Raw genomic sequence first — 19,999 nt, 5'->3', positions numbered from 1 at the left:
CCTTCAGAGATTTTTATGTTAATCCAAAAGCTATCTTCGAACATTTGCAATATGAATGCACTTAAGATTATTTTTTTAGTTCCTTTATAGGACCAAGCTTTTAGTGTTTATATTAAAGAGCAACTTTATAAACTGCTTGTATAAAAAGAAAACATCTATTTATAAAAGGTCATGAAATACTAAGTGTGGATTTTAAGATATATTTCAATTACGGAAACAATAACAAAGACAGGGAACTGAGATATTTGGATGGCACATGGCATATCATGTTTATTTGGGGGTTGAAAGCTTTAAAGGACTTTTAAACCAGGTGCAATGACATACACCTGTAATCCCAAAGGCCGAGGAGTCTGAGGAAGGAGGATAGCAAGTTTCATAGCCAACCTCAACATCTTAGTGAGGCTTTGAACAACTTAGTGAGAACCTGTCTCAAAATTAAAAAAAAAAAAAAGGGCTGGGGATGTGACTTCAGTGGTTAAGCACCCCTGGGTTCAATATCTGGTACCTAAAAAAAAAAAAAAGAAGAAGAAGAAGTGGGGGCTTTTAATGTACTTGAGCAAGTTCAGGAAGTAATATATTTAAAAGAATTGACAATATTTCATATATAGATGGAAAGTTTAGGAGTTTTTAGTGGTGAACACACTGTCATGTGAAAAGGGAATTATTTTACATAAGAAGAAATGTCATTTATAGAGAAGTCCTAATTGGGTCAGTTTGAAAATTTTCTAGTAATTAAAATGTTCCCAGAGTGGAACAAGCAGCTCTATTTGGTGGCAGGAACCCCATCTCAGGAGGCATTGTGGCACTGACTCCTCAGCACCAGCTTGTAAAACTTCTGTATGTCTGGAACAGGGATTCCCAGTGGAATCCCATAACACAACTCCTGTTCCTTTCTGTACTCCTAGATTCTGAGGTCTGTGGGTCTGTGAACTAATGTTGTACAATTTAGCTCATAAGAACCCAGCCCTTGGAAGTTTTCCTCTTGAAAATCCTCCCCTATATTTGATGCACGTGTTTAGTTTTGAATGTTTTTGAACTTCATATAAATCTAATAATTTTGCAATATTTTTCTACCCCTTGATTTTGTTTGTTGCATATTATGTTCCATTGTATATGAGTTATGTTCCATGTATTTATTTATGCTTTCAGCTATTGATGACATTTCAGTTGTTTCGAGTGCTTTGCCCTTCTAAATGGTGCTTGTATGAAAGTGTTAACCATGTTTCCTGATAAACGTTCTCAGTAGTTTCTGCAGTATAGGTCATATGCTGTGTGAACCTTCCAGTTTGTAAAAAGATAGCAAATTCCTTTCCAAAGTATTTTTTATCTTATTCTACCCAATGTAACTTTTTCCCTAAATTTTCTGATTGCTCCTTGTACTGGTGAAAATATATATTGCCAAATATTGAAATTTTACCAATCTGGTGGATGTGAAATACTATTTTGTGTTTTCAATTTGTATCCCTTTGGTTACTAATGAGGCTGAGCATTTGGTCATGTTTATGGGTTGTTTTTTTGTTGTATGTGAAGAGTCTATTATAGTCCTCTGCTCATTTTTTTTGTTGGTTAAGTGACTTTATACATTTTAGAGCTTAATCCTTGTCAATTATAGGCATTGCCAATATTTTCTTTCAACTATGCCTAACATATTTATTCCTTCGTGATATCTTCTGATGAACAGAAGTTATAAATTTTAATGTAGTAAAATATATCAATCTTCTCTTTGGTTTGTGCTTTTATGTGTCTTTGCAGAAAATACTAAAAGGTAGTACTTTTTAGTGTGTGTATGTGTGTGTGTCCATGAAGGCATGTGCATAATAAGGTATGGGAGGTATTACCTATAAAAGAAAATATCTCCATTTATAATCTAAAGGATACTAGTGCTTTTCAGAGTAGGAATTTAGAAAAGTAATGTGTTTTTGCTTCTGTATTCTTTTTTTTCTAACATATTTTAAGAATACTTCATAAATTGTCCTTAGGAAAGTAAATATGCTTTTGAATGTGCTTGATGATAGCAATTTACTTTTTCTGTGAGGTTGGATTTTACATTTGAAAATAACCATAAGTCACTTAATGACAGATTTGATGAATAGGAGTAGGTGATTCAGCTGAGTAATATTTCTTTTTATCTGAAGCATATAAGGCTATGTGTGTATGTGTCATTAGGAAGAAACAACTGTTGTACAGTCCATGCAGAACTGACCAGATGTTTTGATCAAGAACATCCTTATTGAAAAGCTGACTTATTTTGAAGGTTGATGTTAATACTCATGTAACTACTAAGTGGTATGATTTTGTAACATACAGCTTTGTCATACTGTGGTTTTACTAATGCATAGTTCTTCATTTTCTTTCTAAGCCGTCATTAGTGGAATTAAATTTATTATATTACAAAGGGAACTGGTTTGGCTTTCAGGAGTTTGGAAACTCCTGAAAGATAATTGAAAATTGCTATGCTTATTTTTTTAAGATCATGGTCAGAAAACCACCAATTTTTTAAAGAGTCAGTTTGACATTGGTAAGTAAGGCAGATCATGAGTTATATTAGAAAAGCATGAGTACTTTGTTCCCCTCTTACTGTCACTTCATGCAGTTGTGAATTTTATTTCCATGCTCATTCATTTTGCTCAAATCTCAGTCTCTCCCTTTTTCATTTTCAGAGAATGCCAAATTTGAAAGCTTAAAAGTAATTTTTTAGCCAAAATTTAAAACAAAAACAGCATAGCTGAAAAAAATCAGAAGAAATTGTGGATTAGTACCTTCTTGGCAATAGTGTAGTGACACATCGATTTCTTGCTAATGAGATAAATTTACTTCAGTCATCATCACATGGAAACTGTTGAATAGTTTGCATGCCAAACATTTAACAGGATGCTACAGTTGTTATGGGTTCATTTAAAAAAAAAAAAACACACATAGATGTATTTCCTGAGGGACTTTAACAAGATTTCCAATGATTTTTGTGGGAGGCTAGATAGAATAATGCTTTTAATATCCATCCCTCTAATGAGAAATCCTAAATGGTTTGTAATCCTTTTGGCCCACTCTCCAAGGGCAGAACAGATAAGAAGTACTTCCCAGCACAGAAAGGCTTCATCCTGTGACTGCCGTGGCAACAGCCCATCCCACCCCCAGGACAAAGAACGTCAGAACTGATCTCTGAAGTTCTTTGTTGGAATTCTCCCAGGACTCTGCGTTTAAGAAACAGCCTATAATGGCACTTGCTTTATCTGAATTTAACTAAGAGTTTTGGAAGGCTGCAGTCTGAATCTGATCTTCATAGATTGACTGCTCTATAAACTTCTTTCTGATAAATGGAAAATACTGCCATAAGTGAGAATTTGACTGGTAATACTAGTCCATGAATATTTGAAGTTCTATGAATCTTCCTCAACTATTGAGAACAGCAAAGAAAGTATTTGATGAACTTTTCTTTTTGCCATGTGGCATCTTTATTAGATTCATTTATTATTTCATTTGATTATTTATTCATTTCTACGTTCAAGAAAGTCTTTGCCCAGTGCTTACTGTGTCTCAGTGAATGCCGAAGATAGAAAAGTGAACAATACACTCTGGTGATGGTAGAAGGGGGAAAAAAGCATATGGAAATAAGTAAAATACTTTGAGATAGTAATAAATGCTATGAGTAAGTGAAATTAAACAGAGTGGTAGAAGAGAATCATGGAATTGGGTCTGGCAATAATTTTCTGGATGCAGGAATCCTTCCCAGGAGATAAAAAATTTGAGTTCAGACCTGAATAACAGGAAGAAGTATGATGAAGTAAGCAACAAGAAGAAAGACTGTAATGCAAGTAAAGTTTGGCATGTTAGACAAAAAGCACTAGTTGAGGTAGGAGCAGCTGGCAGAGGCAAGGTAGGGCCCTGTAAGTGTGCTTTTTGATTCTAAGAGATTTAAGAACATTGGAAATATTTTGGTTGAGATGGGACATGATTTGATTTATGTTTTATGAGCAGAAAAATGGATTTTGCTAATAACCACAGACTGGAGAAAATGGATTATGGGATGGTGGGGGAAATGGATACTAATTGAGAGGCGATAGCAGTGATTTAAGCAATATGTAATGGTGACTTGAGCTGAGATGGCAGCATGGATGATGAAGGAAGTGTAAAATTTGGCAGCTCATGGATCAGATGTGAGCATGAGAGAAAGAGGAATCAGAAAGGAGGTACTTTTTAATGTAAATAAAAATTGAGCACTGAGCATAAATGGTGTTGCATTTTTTTGAAATGGGAAAGTGAGATAAGTTAATGTTTTAGAAAGATAAATCAGGAGTTCTGTTCTGGCAGTGGGAAATTAAGATGTCTGATAGACACATCATTGGAAATGTTTAAAAAGATTAGTGGATATGCATGTCTAAGAACCCAGTGAAGAAATCAGAATGTGGAGGAAAAAAGTGTTCTGTTGCTAAACTAAAGGGATGATTACTCAAAACAGTTCTCTTGTGACTATACGAGTTGTTGTACCTGCAGAAGTTTAAATGTGTAAATTTGGATATTTTATCAGATTTTATAGCTTTAGCTATTCATAACTTTAGAAATTTTCTGTAATTTTTGAATGGAACTGAAAATTCCTTCCTGTCTGATGCAAATTAATTAATGCAGCAATTCTCAAGGTGTGACTTGGGGATTCTTTTAAGGGTTCATCGAGGTCAGAACAGTGTACTGGAGTCTTAGGGTAGAGTTCCTACTCTGAGAGTCCCAACAAATCAGGTCCTCCCATTCACCCCAAAAACCAAATGGAAAAAGTAATGTCGAAAAGGAGGAAAGGAACTTTAATCAACAGAGCAGTACCAGGAAGGCAAAGAACCAGTGGTTTTAGCTCTCTCTTTGGAGTATTGTCATGAACTTTAGGTTTAGAATTGGTGGAAGGGCAAGAGGTATGCATAATTAAGCAGTCTTGGTCAAACTTTGATCTGACTGATCATTATCTCAATTATACTTCTGTGAGATGGCTTCACAGAAGTCCCTATTCCTTGAGGGGCAATCCTGTTCCCATGGGATGATTGCTTCTCTTTAGGAGGCAGCCTCAGTTCCCCTCACAGGGTAATCACTCCTGCTTAGTTAGTGGGGTACTCTCATCATGGAATGATCTGTGAGGCTGCGTAATTCCTGGAATCCAAGTCGACTGTAGTTTTAGGGCAATGGCTAGAGATTTCTGGGTACTGCTCCAGGGGGTCTGGAACAGGACACTGTGAAAGCTGGCAGTTAAATGTCCCTGAAAATCTTGAAAAGACCTTAGTTACTCTTATTTTGGTGTCTCAGTTTTAAAGAGGGATGAGATAATCGATTAAGTCATCTGGGGCTAATCAACCTTGCCCTACCAGTTTTTAGACAGACACTCCTTAAGTGATTAATATGCCTACATGTGGAACTGAGCAGGAATTGATTCAAAGTTTAAGGTAATAAAGGAGGTAGATACAAAATGAAGGCATTGATGCCAAGTTTTATTTTGCTTTTAGTTAACCATTGGGCATCTGCAGGCTCTCGTGAAGAGTCAGTACTTTCAGCAAAAGCAGCCTTTAAGCCTTGTTACAATTACATTAACATGTGATTTGGGTTCTTCTTTCTCTTTCACTGCTGAGTGTATGTTGGAGTTTTCTGGAGATCACATGGTGTGATAATGCCGTAGATTGAATGCAGAATCAGAGAATACAGAGGTCCTAAGTCAGACATTAATTTTATTTCCTAAAGTATACAACAATGGCATGTTTCTTATTAATGTTTGTTTTTTAAATGTAGTTAATTTTGAATTTAAATGTATTTTTTTAGGTGTGATATATTTATTATTATTTTCAGTAAGTAAATATTTAAAATATTTCTCTCTCTTTTTTTTTTTTTCTTTCGGATTGAACTCAGGGGCACTCAACCACTGAGCCACACCCCCAGCCCTATTTTGTATTTTATTAAGAGACAGGGTCTCACTGAGTTGCTTAACACCTCACTTTTGCTGAGGATTGCTTTGAACTCACAGTCCTCTTGTCTCAGCTTCCAGAGCCGCTGGGGTTATAGGCGTGCACCACCATGGCCAGCTCAGTTTTAATTTCTAATAGATGAACCATCAATAGCAATAATCCATGTAAACAAAAGCTTTTTGAGGTTATCAATAAGAGCATAGAGAGGTTAAGAGACTAAATGTTTAAGAACCACTTCCTGAACCATGTGATCTACAACTAATTTGACCAACTGACTGTTTGTTTCAAAAGCATATTGGGATGAGTTTAAGATTCAACATATCAGATATTGAATTTGTAGCCTACCTACAAATTATACATAAATGGGATCATATTACAAAACAATTTTTTAAAAACAAAGGCTCGGTAAAGTAAGAAACAGACAAATTTCTGTAAATGCTAGCATTTAAATCTAGTACAAATAGCCAATGCAGATATACAGTGGGCAGTAACCTCCATTGAAGTGGTTATTATTGTGTTAATTACATTCCATTTCACAGTTTGAAAGGTATCCTTGATGTGTTTTGTGAGTTCTGTTTGCATACTTTCTAATGTTTAAGATTTGGGAATTGAATTGGATTCCCCAGTGATTATCTTGAATTAGTATAATAGAATGCTGAATATTTTTTGTAATTAGACTTTAATTATAGTTCTAAAAGAATAAAGGAGTCAAAACATTCTTTCAATTCAATCACCATTTTTGAGGGAAGAGATGGTGCTTATTCACTTAAAAAAATCCTGGAAGATGTAACATTTTATCATAAATGTTTTCAAATTAAATAAGATAATGCACTATTTTGCACATGGTCCCTGTGTAGTATGTGCTCTTCATACATATGTAAATCTTAGTTGTCAGCTGTTGATTAGATATCTCTTTTAAAATTCATATTGTTAAGAAAATGTTTGAAATCTCTACGTATTTTTCTTGCAATACATTTTGCAAAAAGCTTCTCATTTGCTGTACATTTTTTTGTCCTCCCCACGATGGAAGAAATTAAAAAAAAAAAAAACTAAAACAAAAAAACTCACTGCTTTCATTTGTTGTTCTTGGAATGACAACTTTTTCTTTTCTTCTTCTGAAGGCAGCTCTCATAAGTCACATTGAAAGATAAAAGGCTCACTCCAACTGCGAACACATAACATTATATAGTGATGAAAATTTAATTTTAGGATTTTTTAAATGCAAATTATTGTTCAGTATTTTCTACAACAGTACATTTTGTCTTCTGTGTTCAGAAAACATACTTTTCCTAACATAACTAAACTGCTGAACTAGGTTTCTATTGTCCCTATGTGTTTTAAATTACAAGTTTTAGTCCTTTAGTCTCAGTTATCTTGTAGAGAAATGACCCCAAGTCCAAAAGCTATAAATCCTGGGGTGTAATCCAGATCCATTCATTAAGCGGCTGTGTGACTAGATTAAAATGATTGTAATAACCCTGACTGTGCTGTACCCTTTTCCTCAACCTTGTGGAATATACCTCCTTTTCTCTGTAACATTTGCCCACAGTAGAAACCCTACTACTACTGATCAGAGATCAGTTGGTCACAAATTTCGTTCAGTCTGTCAGCCTATTGCTATTATGTATTGCTGTCTGATCCTTCTTGCCTTTGAAAACCAAAACCTTTTTAAAAAATTATTAATATTATTATTATTATTACTTTAGGTACTAGGGATTGAACATAGAGGGGTGTAACCACTGAGCCACATCTCCTGCCCTTTTCGTTTTTCTATTTTAAGACAGGGTCTCTCTAAGTAGCTTTGAACCTCACTAAATTGCTGAGGCTGACTTTGAATTATTGCTTCAGCCTCAAGAGTCGCTGGATTACAGGTGTGCACCGATGTACCCAGCCAGCTAGCAAAATCTTTTTAAAAGACAAAAGTGTTCATGTCATCCCCCTGCTTAACATTTTCCAGTGACTTCCTGTGGTTAAAAATCCAAACTCCTCAGGTTAGAAGACTACAATGAAATGAAGAGTGCCGAGGTTTCGAACTTGATGGAGATGAACCTGAATCCTGATTCTGCTTTGTAACTAGTTTTCTGTTACTCCTAATAGGAATAGACCCGCTTCTCTGAAGATCCTAACATTTTCTGTATCCTCCCTATAAGCACATTGATCCAACTGTATTTTATTCATCTAATTTATTCATTCAGGAAATACTAATTTTGCATATGCCATCTGCTAGGTACTCTTCTAATGATTGTGTTACAGTAGAGAGGAAATAATAAAAATTGTATAATATGGTGCTTTTGTCAAAATAAAGGAGATAAACAACAAATAAATGGATATTTATCATGTATACGTGCATATGATACAGACTTTGAACACCAGAGCGTGGTAAAGGAATAGAGAGTGGCATGCAAGATGGAGAAGGGTTGCTATATTATGTATGGTGGTAGGGAAGCCCTTTGTAAGTTGAGCACTGAGCAGAGGCATAAATTAAGTCATAATGGACTAATAGCTGGGGAGAATAGCATTTTAGGTAGAAAAAGTTGAAATGTGCCAAGTCTTGAGACTAGGTTATGTTTGGCACATTTGTAGAAGAGTGTGGAAGCCAGTATGATTAGAGTGACCTGAACTAACATGGCGATGGGAGTTGAAGAGTAGGGTAATGAATCAAGAATAGAGCAGGGTTCTGATGGCATTGTAGGCCTCGCTAAGGCCTTTTAAATATTTTTTGTAGTCAAGATTGGATCTGTAGGGGTTTGAGCAGAGGAGCAGTGTGTTCTATGTTATGGCTAATTGGGAATTTACTTGCAGCTGTGGAAAATAAATTCTGTTAGCTGGGAAGGAAGCAGAGATATCAGTTAGAAGACTGTTGGAATAGGAAGAAATCATGATTACTTGAACTTGAGGTTGCAACAAAGCAAATGGTAAGAAATGATCAAATTCAGGATCTATTGTGAAAGTTCAGTGAATTGTTTTTGATAGGAGACTGGATTGGAAGTGGCATATGAGATAAAGACAGCAGTGAAGAATGACTCCAAGTTTTTGACCTAAACTTTTGGAACAATGGATTTGTTTTTTTACAGAGTTGAAAAGAGTAACCGAAGAACAAGTCATCAGAGAGAATCCAGTGTATAACAATTGTTTGCTTACTTGTTGTATCGTGGGATAGGTAAATTGTAATGACAAAAAAGTCCTAAAACTATGGTGCTTCAAGTAAGATAGAAGCTTATTTCTCTTTCATGCACTATATCAGAGGTTTGTGGAAGAGGCTGGTGGAAGAGCTATACTCCATGTACATATGATTCAGGCACTTGGATTTCTTCCCTCTTGTTACTACAGCATGATCGAGATGTTGTTGCTGTGTACATGGTTGGAGCCAAGTCATTACCTTATCCATGTCTTGAGGAAGGGGGAGTAAGAGAAATGACAGGGCAAGTAGCTTCATGCTCAACATTGCACACTTTACTTGCTCTCATCTTTTTTAAAAATTATTTATTATTTTTAAAAATCTTTTACAGCCTGCATTTTGATTTGTTGTACACAAATGGGGTACATCATTTCATTTCTATGGTTGTACATGATGTAGATTCATACCATTCATGTAATCATACATGTACATAGGGTAATGATGTCTGTCTCATTTCACCATTTTTCATATGCTCCCATCTTCTTATTCAATGTTTGACTGTAGAAAGGCTAGAAAATGTAATCTCTGCAAAGGCAACCATCTTTCTAGTAAAACAGTGAATGGAAATTTTCCTCACTAACATGAAGAGGACAGAAAGATTCCAGGGACTGCTGTGCTGTCTGTACTTGTGTCTCATAAAAATCTTCAGTTTATCTATGTTCTGTATAACCCCAGTATTTACTATAGTGCTTGTGCACAGCATATGTTCACTACTTGTTGATTTCCTTAATAGTAAATTATATGCCAGCAGCTCAGGCTACTGAGGCAGGAGGATCGAGAGTTCAAAGCCAGCCTCAGCAAAAGCAAGGCACTAAACAACTCAGTGAGTCCCTGTCTCTAAATAAAATACAAAATAGGGCTGGGAATGTGGCTCAGTGGTTGAGTGCCCCTGAGTTCAATCCTCAGTACCCACTCCAAAACAATAAATTATATGGAGCAGAAATTATTATTTTATACTTGATATTGTATTGTCTTCTATGAACATTTGAATGAATTTTATTACTCATTTTTCAAGTTTCAAATTATTTTAATGTAGTTGTATCACAGACATGGAAAAAATATCATTTCAATTATCTTTCTGTGTCTTACATTTATTTATTATCCATAAATAACTGGTCATGATGAACAGTCTTTTATGCATTTACGTGTTTTTAGAGTATTTACCTCATACACTTGCTTCTGAATAACAATTCCAGAAATCACAGTGATGAAAGAATGATTCACTTCCTTATAATAAAATTGCATGTCCTATTCCAAACTAATTCTCAAAACCTCACATAACACGCCAGTTAAGTTGAATGCTTTTGCTGTCTTCTGAATAATATTTAGCTTAAATGTCAGAGAAGATGTATTTGGGTTTAAATATATTTTTCTAAAAGATTAATAGACCATGTGAAAATTTAAAATTACATATTGAAATAAAGACTCTAATCTAAAGATAAAATTTAATAAGAAAACAAATTGGAAAGACAAAGTAAGGTTTTTTGTAGTCAGGAAACCAGGGATGACACACAGAACACATTACATCTCATTTGGAAACCTTGGGTTTGTGTTGTCAATATGAAATATTTCCTATTTTTTTATAATATGTCATTTTGAAATTGGTTTCATCTTCTAAGATTAATTGATTATATCTCCATGTACATATGTCTCAACAAGTTATCCTATTCATGAAAAACTTGAAGAACAAGTTATCAGAACAGGTCTTCCAAATACCTTCAATGGAAATGTTTGAAGTTTTGTGTATTCAGTTGCTCATCTTGAAGTCTAGGTCCATGTATAAAATACATATATTCTTGACTTATTAGTAAACTTTTGCTCAAAACATCAAATTAATACACGAATATTTAGTCAGCCATCCTCTAGAAGTCCAAGTGAGCAGAATCCTTGGCGATATTCCCTAAAGCTTACTCAGAGTCAGCATGGTAGGTGTTTCATTGATTTAACAATCAATCATTACTTGAATCCTAGTTAAATGCTAAATATACTCTTTGATACCAAGACTGCACAGTTAATTTCAGGAAATCTATACACATGCTTGGACACATGCAAAAATATATCACATACAACACAGAAACACATATACATACATGCAAACTTATATTTAATTTTCTTCCAGTCTAGAATTATCTTCTTACAGATTTTTTTCATGAATTTATTTTATTTGTTTATTTTCATGTGGTGCTAAGGCTCAAACCCAGTGCCTCACACGTGTTAGGCAAGCACTCTGCCACTGAGCTACAGCCTTAATAATAAACCATGTAGCTTCTGAAAACTTTTTAGCAAATTATTATTAAGCATCTAATTAATTCTGAAAATTATCTACCTTTTTTCCCTTTACATGAAACTTTATTTAATTTAAAAAATCTCCCACATTTAGACTTCTAAGCTTTCCCAAACCTCTGTTGAGATTTAATAAACCAGAGCTTTAAGAAATTGTTTGTTTGATCTAACATTATCGTTTGAACTATGCAAATGTTCAATTAATATCCTTAGAGTTGGGTGATGTGTGTGTTGTATAAATTCTCAACTTTTCAAAGATATGATACAGAGTTTAATAAAACTATATGTAAATTTTCCCTCAGTGTGGAAACATAGCCCATTATGCTCAAGAGATAATTTATTGAGCTGAACTTTGCCCTAAGGAAATCAAAGAAAATTAGAAAAAAATTAGTAAGACTGTTTAGCTTTCCATATCTTATAAGATTTTGTCTATAACTAAAATTAAACTTAGTTTAATAAACGTTTATCATGTATGACAAATATATTTCTTCAATTCATTGTACCAAATATATTCCTGCCTAAATATGCCCAGCTACATCACAAAGTTGCTAGATTTAAAAGGACCACAAAAAATGATCAGATCTTAAGATTTGATTAGATGAACTATGTAAAGTCAGGTTGCATGTCCTAAAAATTTGAGAAAAATAAATTTCATAAACCTTTTCATTATGATTTGAATATGAGGTACCCCTCCCCCCCAAGCTCCTGTGTTTCTGTAGGAATATTCAGAGGTAAACTGATTGAATCATGAGCGCTGTAACCTAATCAGTCCATCCTAGTTTGAATGCATTTACTAGGTAGTGACTGCAGGCACGTGAGGTGGGGCTGGAGGAGGCAGGTTTCGGAAAGGTGCTTCATCCCTATCCCTCATCCTTGCTTCCTGACCAGGCCATGAGCTGAGCAGCTTTCCTGCACTGGGCCCTTCCTCCATGATTGTGCTGCCTCACCTTGGGCTCAGAACAGTGGAGCCTCTCATCTATGAACTGAGACCTCTGAATCTGACCTCCAATTAAATTTTCCCTCATCTAAGTTGTCCTTGTCAGGTGTTTTAGGTCTCAGTGACAAAAAATCTAACTAAAACACTCTTACTATTGTGGATGTTTTTCCAGATACTTATGCTGATGCAACCTGAAACCGTTTTGAATTAAATTATTTTTTACTATAAAAAATGGATACCTGCTTATCAACTTCTGTTCAGTTATTCTTGCTCCCAAGATTGAAGAGGAATGAAATATCCCTCAAGTATGTTTTTGACTTAGAAGTATACTAGTCTGGATATATTTGAAATGTCCTCACTTTAAAAAAAAAGTAGGAATGTATAGTAAAGGATATAGTAATTAACTGGACTTAATTGTTCATAATGCACATGTATTAAAACATCAGGTTGTGCAACTTGTGTGTGTGTATGTGTGTGTATGCGTGTGTGTGTGTATGCGTGTGTGTGTGTGTGTTATATGTTAGTTGAAGAAAGAATAAGCAAGTCTTGGGTACATTATTTAACCTTTATAAATCTGTCTTTCATTCCCTATAAAATATGATTTAATTATGTTTTTCTCTAAGTGTGTTTGTGAAGAGGAGCTGATATGATCTTTAATGTGAAATAGCACTCATTTAAGCACATTGTAAGCTTTTAAAAAACATAAACCAATTAATTTTATCCTGGAAACTTCAAATATTTAACTTTCTTCTCATCTCCTAAAGATATGAATGTAATAAAAAATTTCTTGATATCAATCTCAAGAAGTGGAAACTGGGGATTGAAAAGAGTAAATGCTTAATAATCAGCTCTGAAAAGAAAGAAAGAAAGAAAGAAAGAAAGAAAGAAAGAAAGAAAGAAAGAAAGAAAGACGAACGAATGTTAGTTCTGATTTTTCAGTCTTTACAAATTTCTGTAGTGTGAATAGTACCATCGCAGCAAATTTCAAACTACCAACGTGATGCCTGATGATAGAGTTGCTGATCTATTTTAAGTAGCTGTGGCACACACTGGATATGGTCATAAAGAACTGCTTAATTATATCTGTAATTGCAGAATTGGTATATAATTTAATGTATTATACTTTTACCTATATTAATTATTCATGAAGTGTTTCACATCAGGTGGTTCATTGATTACACTTCTAATGTCAATTTCTTGCAGCATTGAAATTTCAGTCACTTTAAGTCTCACCTTTGAAGTTGCAACTCAGACAGAACTGGCATTTGCCCTACTTAATTATTGCACATTGTGAGCTTCAACCAGTCCACAGCACTGTGCTCGGTTACACATGTGCCATGTTTTTATTTATGCATTGTATTTTTTATCATTCAGTGAAAGATGGTATAAAAGATTTGTGAATTTGTGCTCAGTTTAACGTATGTCCAGATAATTCTGTATTAATTTACCAATAATATTGCAGAGAAAATGTGTGTTATAGGAAATTTATATAGTCAGAGCCACTAAAAATGTGTTAGCTCAAGTTTAAGTTGGAGTCAATATATGTTTCTTAGGCCAAAGTCAATACAGAACCATAATGTACATTATTTTAGTTAACCTTTTAATTTGTAGTATTTATTCAAAATTGATCATTTTCATTCATAAAAAATGGAAAAAAATCATGAAACCTGATCTATATTCCTTCCTATCTTTCATGGTCAGGGCTTGTGATTTCCTATATTAAACTCCTGAGTTTTTTTATAGAAGTAATTTCTTCCTTATTAAATTTTCTACATCTCCTTGGCTAACATTACTCTTCTTTAGCCCACTAGTTTTCAAATGGTAATTCCTGGACCAATAGCATCAGCATCACCTGAGAACTTGTTAGAATTGAAAATTCTTAGGGCCTGTCCTAGACCTACTCAGTCACAAACTTCAGCAGTGATTTCCAGCAATCTATGCTTGAATAAGTTCTCTGAGTCCAACTGATTCTGAGTTATCCTATGACTTATTTAGTTGGATTCTCTATGAGGACCAGGATTTATAATTAATTATATCTTTCAGATATTAGATACCCCTAAATTATTTTTTGAATGAAGTGATAAATCAATGCCTATAAGGACAATTTAAGAAACACAGCCCAGTTAACTGGAGAATAAAGAAAGGGACATTTTATTTGAAGGACTGTTGTTTGGAGGAGAAACGAAATCTGCTCTGTAAATATACATGGGCTGGAATTAGGATATATGATTACAAATTGTGAAATTTAGGTTATTCTAATTACATTATATCATTAAATCCTAGCTATGGTTCTATGAAGTAGTTGCTATACTCATTTTACCAATGATAAATGAGAGTCAGAAGGGTATATATGTCTCTATCAGGATCATATATAGTCAGGCAGATTTCTGACTGAAATCTATTTGAATCACTTTTCCTCATGTCCAGTGAGTCAAATCTGATCTCTAAGAGATAGTTGATTTAATCAATTTATTCAGTAACAATTTATTATATAGGAATATGGGTCAGGCACTGTGCTAGGTACTTAGCATTTAGGAGCAACCAGCCAATTCCATACTTTATAAAAAAGTAGGTAATAAGAGTACTTTGTAGATAAAAAAATGGAAAAAAATCATGAAACCTGATTTAGATTCCTTTGCAGAGATATTGAAATGAGTAAATATGATAGACCTGAAAATAACTATTAAACAAGACAATAAAATATCATGAAGAGTGTAAAGATGGAAAGAAAAGTTTACAATGATATATTCAAATAGAAATGCCTGATTTAGATTGTCAGGGAAAGTTTCTCTTGAGCGGTGACATTGACACTGATCCAGAATGGCATGTATCATTTGCCCAGGTGACAAACTACATGAAGAACACTTCAGGCATACATCCTATGCATACAAAGTCCTAACACTTGGGAGTATGATGGAGATGGGTCATCAGAAGCAGATCAGGTTCACACCACATTACTATCAATCTTCACCCAGTCCTGAGAATCTGTGTTCCCCAAATAAGTCTACACAGTGTATATGACAGGAAAGCAAAGTGTATATAAATGGGCCACTAGGAGCAGGAATTTAGAGTAAGCCTGGCATTCAGAAAGTATGTTTTAAAGAGTGAAAACTAGATCAAACCCAGAAATCTGAAGAATTTAGAGTTTGGATGAGTCAGTATTTAGAGCAAACCTGAATTCAGTATAAAGTCTTCTAGTTTTTTTTTTTTTTTTTTTCCTCAAGCACTCTCTAAGAATAACTGAGGATGCCAGATGGCTTAGAGCACTTTTGTCCATGATTAATGTCTTGAACTATTCCCTAACTGGATTACATGGCATTTCTTTTAGAAAATTCTGAATTAGATTCCTCCCATCATACTTATCCTTTGAAATACAGTCCACAATGCAGATAAGATGGAAATGGGGTGGTTTGAGTCACTAAGTAAAACAGATGAGTTTAAAATGAAATTGAATTGTGATAAAAGCCTTATGTTATTTCCAAGTAGCTCTTCGGGGGATAGCACAAAGTAAAAATTTAAATGCTTCAATTTAATTGCTTTCTTTCTGTTAACAAATTTTACTTACTTCTTACTATGAGCCTGGTAAGTGGAGGCTTCCAGTTGCTCTACTATGAAGACACTGAGCCTCTCAATGATCATATCATTGCTTCTTTCATATTTCCTGCCACTAATAGAAAACCAGGCAATAAGAAGCACCACTGATGTTTGCTGGATGAATTGAAGATTAACATGTCCAGCCACATAATTGTGAGTGGAAGTAGAATATCATTTACTTATATTTAATTTTTAATTTTTATTGTAGAAATATATTTAATTTTTATTGTAGAAATCCAAACACTGATATTAATTCCTGATGTATATATAAGTTATACATCCCAGGAGTATCCTGCCATAACTATCAAAATTTACTGTATAAGAAAAGAAAAAAAATTAAATAAGCTAATATTGCAGTGCTTTCATGCATAAGTTTAAAACCATTTTGTGTGTAGCAGCATTGAGATGCCCTGTCATTTGAGTTCATATCAAATGAAATGGCAAACAAAGATAGTGACTGCGAAATCACTTCTCGGATGTCTTTTTCTATTGTGCATTCACAGACGATGGAAGGAAGGAATGTTTCTGGGTAAAGATGATATTAATTGACTTTAAAAAAGACTCACATATTAATAATTGAATATTTACCTTCATGTTGAAATAGACAATTACACTATATATGTAAGATAAGTCTTAGGAGTAACCTCTAAGAAATATTTGTAGTTAAAGGGAGAACAATATAATTGACTATAAATCCATAGTATCCTTCAAAGAATGTAGAAATTTTAAAAAGATATACATTTGATATTAAATGTAAATATCCTAGGCCTTACTCCATGATTATGTTGTGGAGGAAATTGACTTGAGGCATGTTCTATGTACCGGCATTCTTTGTGGAATGCAAATTTCCTAGAGTAAGAGAATTAACTGAAAGAAAAAAATGAGAGGATGAAATAGAGATGATGTATTATAATTATTGAAGTATTGTAAGGAGAAAAACAATCTTCTAAAAACACTGACCTTCTTTCCACCAATGTAGCATTTTGAAGCATGGTATTATTACAGTGGACTAAGAGAATGTAATGTAATCAAATAAAAACTACTGATGCTCCATATTTTAATAATATATTGTTGACATGTATTTTATTATGTAGGAGCAGATATATTTAGTTATTTCTATAAAACACCCAGGAAAGCTTTCCCTTTAACTTCATAAACTACAATGCTACTAGCATTTAATGGTGTCAGACTTCAGTCACCCAGGGGTTATGATTTGTAAATTGGTGCTCAGATATTGTAAATCCTAAAAAAGAGGATTTACATAAAGAAATACATAAAAAAGTCAAGTCTTTGGACTCTAGAATCTGTACTAGTTTCATTAAACATCTATTTCAAGACTAGTCCAGAAAACAATCACTCTTGCATTCAATAATTTGTTTTTTCTCCCCCTCCCTCCCTCTCTCCCTTCCTCTCTCCCTCCTTTCTTTCTTTCTCTTTCTTTCTTTCTTTCTGTCTGTCTTTCTTTTTCTTTCTTTCTTTCATTCTTTCTTTCTTTCTTTCTCTCTTTCCCTCTTTCTCCCTTTCTCTCTTTCCCTCTTTCTCCCCATTCCCTTTCTTTGTCTTTTTTTCCAGACTTAGGAATGAATGCAGGGACTCACACATGCCAGGCAGGTGCTTTACCACTGAACTTCATCCCCAGTCCCTTCTTACAAAGAAGTTTTTCAATGGAGTATATAAAAACAGAGCAACAGACAAATATGAAATAAGAGTTATGATTTAGACAAGGTTATAGAATAATATGGTTTATATGTGATAGTTAATCCTCAACCTTATCCTTACATACCCATTCCAAGTATTCCTATATATGATTTCTCTTGTAGGCTTGCACTTTCAGATATAGTAGAATACTACTGTTAGGGAGCATGTATAGTATGAAACAAGTCAGTTAACACTCATACTTTTGATTTCACATACCATGCTCATTGTGAGAGAATAATTGGTCTTTCTCTTGGAATTATCTTTCCTAACTGGGAGTTAGAAATTAGAATGAAATCACTCTTATCTTCTAATCTTTAAGACTCCGGAATTTCCCTTAGAGTCTTTGCCTTTTAGACAACAGTTTCCTGCACTGGAATTTTCTTGAGTTCTTTCCTTACATCTTAATTTGTTTATCCCAATGCTAGGCTAGTAGTGAAAAACTTCTCTTGAGACAAGACAGTCCCAAGACCAAATCCTTGCTCTGCACCATTACTAGTTGTTGTGGAATCTCAAAGAGAGTTCTAAATTTCTCTGTGAATTGAGGAATAACAATAGTCCCTACTTCATTCGGACAGTCTCGACTATGAAATCATCTATGTGAAATTTTAAAGGATATCCCCTGGCATGAAGAAAGCCTTCTGTAAATGATGTTCTTGTATTATGTTGTCTTATCCCTCAGAGCTCTGTGAGCTGGCCATGTGTCTATTCTTCTGATCTAATTTCAATGAAGATCATATTAATTGTGAAGGTCTTAACGTGTTATAATCTGCCCTCTGCTCCATGGCATTTGAACGGAGACCTTCAAAGACTTAACCTCAGGGGCAAATAACGCAGTTATTTTCAAACCACTCAAGGGCTGTCTCTGAGGGTCATTCATGAGAGGGATGGGATCTGTCAGCCCCTTTCAGATCACCCCGTAGAGCTTATTCTCTGTCCACGTAAGGGCAGCGTAGTTGATAATGTCACCTGTGCCTATTGTCCAATTCTTTTTTACTTCTAACCTCAGGGCTGGCCTAAAGCAAAAATAGTTAAGTAGATTTGGTTTGCATTTGCCATCTGCCTCCCTTCCTTTTAACATATTTTCCCCATATAACAATATCCAAAGAGTCCCATCTTTGAAGTAAAGGCAGCTGGTACAGAAGATATAAATCTTATTTTGTAGACAAAGAAGCCCAGTTAACATATATGAAAATTTAAGTATGATATTCTCTCATATAATTTCAATCTAATTAAACCTAATGATTGGGTATGCTGAATTTCTCCCTCTCTGCTCATGAAGTTAGCCCCCTATTGAGATGAGTTTGCATGATTCTGGAATAAGCAGTCCTGTGAGCCGACACAGCTGTACAGCTAAATATGCGGCGTTGCTCATTAGGGCTCTTTCTCTGGCAGCGGCAGTGCTCCCGGACAAACTTTACTTCTAGTCTTTCTGCAAATAGCTCATTCCCATATTTAAACAGAAAGCTTGGGGGAAGAGGTTTCAGTCTGCCTACTTTTTAGAATTTAAGGCGGATTATTTTATGGTTGGTTTCTTAGTCGCGGAAAGTATTCAAGAAGAACTAAAAATGAACTCTCTGGAGCTCTGATCACTTTGATACATCCATAGTCTCATTTTGTCTATAAAGATTCATTTAAATATTTGTAACATTTATATCTGATTTAAAAGATAGTTCTTACCAATGATGGCATTTATTACTGTTAATTTCCAATTGGGGAGCACTGTACAAAATACACTGGGGAGAAGATAAGATCCTCAGAGAAATAAGGTCTCATCTCACCCCATTGCATACACAATAACAAAACGTTCTTGTTCTGTTTCCTGAAAGAGTCCTTTGCAAACAAAACTGACTGAGGCTATACACAGAATATTTTTGAAGGAAAAATTGGTAATGTTTTCATTTTAGATGAGTGACAAAAAACAGTTCTTAGAGTGTAAAAGTAGTTGAAGCTGTACCTGTTCTCAACGGGTCACATATGTTATCTCATTTAACCCTCACAGCAATCCTGAAGGAGGTAGACTGTGCTATACCCATGTTACATATCAAAAAAGTGAGGCTCAGGTTAACCTCTCCACCAGTGCATATCTGTAAGAGGAGAATTCAACACATATCTGCATGACTATGACTGTGGAGTCTGTGTACTTAACCTCCATGTGATATTGCCTCTTGGAAGTATATTGAATGTACATGAACTTTGGATAGCAACAGTTGGGATAGTATTTTTTTAATGTATTTTGTAATTCGAATCCAGTTTCGTCGTGAGTCTCCATTTTCCCGTGATTACATACAGAGTTATCTTTTTATTTGAAAGGGATTTTTTTTTTTTTTTTTAGTTGCATTCTTGGTGCTGGGGGTTGAACCTAGAGCCTAACACATG

General features: G+C 34.6%; 1 protein-coding gene across 3 annotated transcripts in view; it reads left to right on the top strand.

Annotated features, from left to right (window-relative positions):
- Nucleotides 1-19,999, top strand: part of LOC306660154 (cGMP-dependent protein kinase 1) — a 1,225,718-nt gene that overhangs the window by 168,480 nt on the left and 1,037,239 nt on the right. Inside the window, exon 1 of one of the 3 annotated variants that reach the window (XM_079138304.1) lies at nt 15,875-16,078. The exons of the other annotated variants lie outside the window; for them this stretch is intronic. The gene's annotated coding sequence lies outside the window, so the exon portion shown is untranslated. Of the gene's footprint in view, nt 1-15,874; nt 16,079-19,999 lie in introns of those variants that run through there. 3 annotated transcript variants of the gene reach the window in all.

Source organism: Sciurus vulgaris (assembly GCF_902686455.1).
Source record: "Sciurus vulgaris genome assembly, chromosome: 4".
NCBI classification, from domain to species: domain Eukaryota; kingdom Metazoa; phylum Chordata; class Mammalia; order Rodentia; family Sciuridae; genus Sciurus; species Sciurus vulgaris.
Note: the sequence above shows the minus strand (reverse complement) of the source record. Positions and strands in the feature narration are given on the sequence as shown.